Here is a 5,911-nt window from a genome sequence, read left to right as displayed (position 1 = left end):
AGATCTACTTTTGTTATTAGATTTGGGGGTTTTATGGTTGTTTGAGACCCAATTCGAGTTTGGGGCCTAGATATGTTGTTGCCACTTCAGATCTAGCATTGGGATGGTCTAATATGTCATAAAGCATCAAAAGATGAGGAGTTGGTGAAGCCCTTTTGTCCCAAAACCTAGCCCTAGAGTGTTTTGGGCTTAGATCTCTTTAGTTATACGTAAAGTTTGCAACTTTACGTGAGGATTGAGCTTTACGAGTATGGATCTATGAGTTGGAACCCCTGCATGAATCAAAAGCCCTCTACATGTAAAGGGATTTGAATGGACTCGGTGAGTCCTTTGAGTGGACTCAACGAGTAGCATGAAGGTGAGGAGCAACTCGACGAGTGGGATGAACAGCTCGTCGAGTCAGATGAAGATTGTCTTGTACTCGGCGAGTCTGTTCTTGTACTCAGCGAGTCAGGTTGCGAAACCCCAAACCCTTCGAGTTAAGACTCGAATCAGTGAGTCGGGTGGAGACTCGGCAAGTTGGACAGGTCAGGACTCAGAAATCGGTAGACTCGGCGAGTCATGGACTGACTCGGCGCGTCGAGACAAGAATGGAAGGAATCTAAACATTTGAACTCAGTGAGTCAGTAGGGCGACTCAGAGAGTAGGGTTGACCTGTAAGGTTGACTTTGAACAGGACTTTGACCTTGACCAAGAGTTGATTTGGTTGTCTTTCGGGGGTCAGTTAGGCTCAGTGTTGCTTTGATATTGGTAGTTGGGGGAGCAAGAGGAACAGGAGTTTAGTGAGTTGTCGGGCAGCAGCTAGTGGGATCATCAACAAGTTCAGCCAGTGCATGTGAGTTCCCCTTTAGTGTGAATGGGCCTAAGGCCACAATGCCGGCCCATGTAGTTACGAGTAGAAGACCTGGGGGTTAGCCCTAGGCACAATATGCTAGTATGATATTCAGGACGAGGTCCAGTAGTAGCAGGCGGGTGCCCAAGGATTTTTTTATACGATAGTTTATACTTGTTGTCTGTGTGATACATGTATGTGCCTGGTAGGGAGGTGAGTGTGGACGAGGTCCCGTATCCCACCAATGGCAGAGTGTGGATGGGGTTCCATATCTCATTAGTAGCAGAACATGGGCGAGGCCCAAACTAGAAAAGGAGTGAGAGTGGGTTGGGCCCGTATCTCACTACCAGTAGGAGCGTGGATGGGGTTCCATGACTCATCAGTAGCAGGACATGGGCGAGGCCCAGGATAGGCGAGGCTTTAAGACAAGATCAGTCGTATGAGTTTAGCTTATGTGTTGTGACATGTTTATATATTATTATTTTTGGCGGGCGGGGCCCTGTGATAGGCGAGGCCTAAGTAAAACAGATCTGTATCCGAGCGGGGCTCGAAGCCAGGCGGGGCCTGGAGCGGCGGGGACGTTGTAGCGGGTGAGGCCTGAGGTAGGGGGTGAGGCCCAAGATAGCGGGCATGGCCCAGTATATGCAATATGTGGTTATGCATGGTATGTGGTAGGGTGGGGAACTCACTAAGCTTCGTGCTTACGGTTTTCAGTTTTGGTTTCAGGTACTTCCGGTAGCGGAGGGAAGAGCTCGGGGTGATCGCATGACACACACCATAGATTAGACAACCTGGGAATGTTTACTCTGATAATGGACATGTGTTTTGAAGACTTATACTCAGATTATGTTTTGGAAAGATGACTTTGCTTAAAGTAATGTTTTATTAAAAGAAATTTTTGGTCTTAAATTTTGGGTCGTTACAAGTTGGTTTCAGAGGCTTGGTTTGAGGGATTCGGACATGCCCTCGGGTGTGTCTGAACTCAAACTGAGGGATTGGTATGGAAGTTTTCAAAATGAAAAGATAGTTTTGTAAAAAGAGAGTTTTGAGAAAGAAAACAATTTTAGAAAAGCAAAAAGAATTCAGAAAGAAAAGAACTTTGAAAAGAGAAAAGAGGTGTGGTGCATGCAATCAACCGAGCTCAAGTAAGTACCCCAAAATACCCATACAAGTCTATGTTTTGATTATCAGTTAATAGAACAGCATGCTAGATTAGGACTGAGGATCTAGGGATGATGCCTTATGTGCCTATTATATGTGCTTTTGATCTACATGATAGTGCTGAATAGATAGTAGTAGGATAGCCTGTTTAGGTTATGCCTGAGTTTATGAGTTGTGTTGTATGCTAGTTCAGATTCTTGCTATGTGGATATGATTGCTTGAGTATGTTATGGTTAGATTTTCCCTTTATCTGAATGCTGCTTGCTTTGTGCATTGTGGGATTTTGAGTGATGGGAGTTAGCCATTAGGTGGATATGGTACATCACATGTGATCATGGTTGAATAATCTCAGAGTGTTGGATTTGGTCCTATTGCACAGCTCTTGTTTGAGTCCAACCGTTGTAGGAACGAGTCCTCTACTTGAAGGATTATCTGAGCCTCGTCACATGTGATGGTATCCAGGTGATGGCTAATTGGCATCACAAGGAGACCTTCAGCAGCTGAGGGCTGGTTTGAGTTGAGTCAGAGGTTTCCCTAGGGTAAGCTTAGGATGAGGTAGTGCTGGGAGCAGTAGTAGTAAAAAAAAGGACCGGGTAGAGTCGAAGCAGTTCTTGAGGAAAGTACAGATAGATGTGGAGGGTAGTATGGGCTCGTACTACTGAAACCAGAGGATCTGTACTCGATTCGGGAAAGTCCGAGACAAGACCGGGAACCTGGTAGTGAGTATGTTTGGTCTCGCAGCAGTGAAGAGTATTCTGATAATGGTTATGTTATATGTTTCAGTATGGTGACATTGCGAGAGAGACCAGCAGGAGGATCAGGCGCCGGAGAGGGATCAGGCTCGAGTTCAGGGGCCGAGCAGCTCGAGGAGCAGATGAGAGAGTTGATATCAGCTGAGGTTACGCGCAGTATTCTAGCTCAGACTCCTGTGATCTTTGGCACGGTCAAGGAAGGTATACTGGAGATTTTGGATGAGAGGTTGGGAGCCTTCCGTACTGAGATGATGGCATTGATGGGAGCGCGTACCTTGACATTTCCGGAGTTTAGGGCTTGCGGGGCACCAGATTATCATGGGGCTAGGGACCCCATCGCTAGCAGCAAATGGTTGGCTAATGTTGCCAACGTTTTTCGTACGAGCCGGTGTCCTGAGGACGACAAGGTCAGACTCGCTTCCTGTCTTCTGAAGGACAGAGCGAGGGATTGGTGGGAAGAGATTGGTCATGCTTTGGGTGATGATGCCGTGTTGGACGCGATGACTTGGAGCGATTTCTCAGCTAGGTTCAGGGCAGAGTTTTCGCCGATTATTGAGGTGCAACAGCTGGCCCGGGAGTTTCAGGATTTGACGCAGACTACTGAGACTGTGGCGGAGATCACCGCCAAGTTCAAGGAGAGGGCTCTTCTCATACCGTAGTATGTCGCGGATGAGGAAATAAGAAGGACCGATATCACGAGATGCTGAGGGCTGACATCAGGGAGTTTGTGAGCAGGTCCGGTTGTAAGACGCTTGAAGATATGATTTCTCGGGCCTGGGAGAGGGAAATTTATTTGGAGCAGATCCAGAAAAGGAAGCCGGATGAGGTTCAGGTAGCCGTGAGTTCGGGCAAAAGGCCCAAGGGATCGGATTCGAGATTTAGGGATTATCAGGACCGCAGCCGATGCGGAAAGTGTGGCAGGGCGCACGGGGGCGCGTGCAGGAGTGGTAGTGGTGGTGAGTCTAGCTGCTTTAGGTGCGGTCGAACTGGTCATTTTAGCAGGGATTGTACTTTTACCATCACTCAGGGATCAGATTTGATATGTTTTCACTGCAACCAGCGGGGCCACAAGAAGGCCTAGTGCCCCAGTTTGTTTTCAGCAGGACGGGTGATGGCACCTGCCCCTGCAACCTTGAGGATCACAGACGGCCGTCAGGGCCGTGTAGAGGCGCTTCCGGTAGGAGGCAGGGCTTTTCAGATGGCTACCTTGGAGACGCGAGCAGCGCCGGACATTGCAGGTATGCGATTTCCGTTTTCAGTTCTTTTGTTTGTGCATGATGTTATATTGTTATGGTTTCTGCATCATTATCGATATGAGCATTTCATTTTGAGCGGTTTGATTGTGATCGAGTTATATGCCATCTGCATACCTTGGATATTTGGTTAGTAGTTAAGGGATGGGTTCTATCGAAGAAGATTACTTAGGGTGCAGTAACTGTAGCATGCCTTGGAGGGACTCGGTATGTCCCGCTATTTCGGAGCCGTATAAGTTTTAGAAATGGACTGGTTAGATCCCTAGCTATGGTAAGTGTGGGATTCCTCAGCAGATTAATTATGGAATGGTAGCAAGGATTGGGATTTCTATTCATTGAGCAGCGAGGTGTAAGCAGGATCGGAGTGGGGGAGAATCCTCCGAATGTACCTGGATAAGAGCACATAATCCAGAGCGAGTACGTGATTTCTGAGAAGGAAAAGAGGTAGTTCAGCATGTGATGGATTGGGTAGTTCAGGGTTGGGAGTTTGAGAAACTCCCCATTAGTCTGTGCGTGTAAATGGTGATGGTGAGTATGTGGTTCGGATTCAGGTTGAAGGGTCGTCTGTAGGACTCGTGTGAGTCGGAATGAAGATCTTGAGGTCCGTATGAGAATAGTAGTATAGGTGAGACCTGAGAGCAGGGTTGCTCAGTAGTATGGTTGGGTGAGACCCGTGGGCGAGGCCCGTGAGTTTTAGCAGCAGGTGGGACTTGGTAGGGATCTGAGTGTCTGGATAGGGGATCGGGGATTCCTGGGAATTGTAGTGCTTGTATGGCAGGAGAAATTGAGCAATTTTTTTTGGTGGTCGAAGTCTCTTCGAAAATCGCTGGGAGCAACTAGTAATTGTGTTGGGTCAGCAATCGGTGGGAGCCGGTAATCTAGATATTGATAGGATGGTAGGGACCAGGGTGGTCTCAGTTCATCCGGAAGCCCGATAAGGAATAACAGATTTTCCAACCAGTCTCAGTGCGAGTATGCAGCGTATGGTGGAATTCAGTTAGTTGATCGCGGGGGTGCTCGACACCAAATGATAGTAGAAGGAATGCCCAGTGGATACTGGCGAAAATGACCCGTACTGGGAGTAGCGAGAGTAATAGATTGGGTGAGGACAGGGTCTTCACAGTGACAGAGGGGATAGATGGTTATGGAGCATTGCCTTGGGAAGGCAAGGAAATCACGCAAGGAAAGAAGGGGTGAACCCCTATGGGGTCAGTGCAGTATTCGGAGAGTATGAGAAGGATTGTCGGTTAGGTAGGGTTTGCTTCCAGGATGTTTTGGGTCAGGGTTGACCCGAGATTATTATCCGCAAGGGTTGACGTTAGTCTGAATGACTAAACGGAAGGCCATCGATGGTAGGCAGCTGGTGTTAGAATAATTGGTGGGGTATCGGAGGCAGATCGCAGGCAGTGGAGCATAGCAAATTTCGAGGACGAAGTCTAGTTTAAGTGGGGGAGAGTTGTAACACCCAAAGTTTGGAAGACCAAGAAAGGAAAGAAAACCCTAATTTTAAGGGGTGACTCGGCGAGTCCAAGGAGGAACTCGACGAGTCCGAGCGGGATCCGGGTCAAGGAGTAAGTGACCGACTCGGCAAGTCGGCCAAGGTGACTCAGCGAGTCTGGTTTGAACGAAGAAAACCCTAATCCCGGGACTTGTATCCTATTTAAAGGGTGTTATGTCCCTCCCTCAGCCCCCATATCATCCTAGAGAACCAGTAAACCCTTGATTTCGTGTGAGCTTCCATCATTTGAGAGAAATAGCTTGGAGGAAGGAAACTTTGGAAAGGAACTTGAAGATCAAGAAGGTTGTTTCAAAGGAGGAGGTGTAGATCCGAGATCTACTTCAGTTGTGTTTATCTTGGAGGTAACAAGCTGCTATCTTCCCTCCTTTGCATCTAGATCTACTTTTGTTATAAG

This window comes from Lactuca saligna, chromosome 5 (assembly GCF_052625555.1).
Source record: "Lactuca saligna cultivar CGN05327 chromosome 5, ASM5262555v1, whole genome shotgun sequence".
Taxonomy (NCBI): domain Eukaryota; kingdom Viridiplantae; phylum Streptophyta; class Magnoliopsida; order Asterales; family Asteraceae; genus Lactuca; species Lactuca saligna.
Note: the sequence above shows the minus strand (reverse complement) of the source record.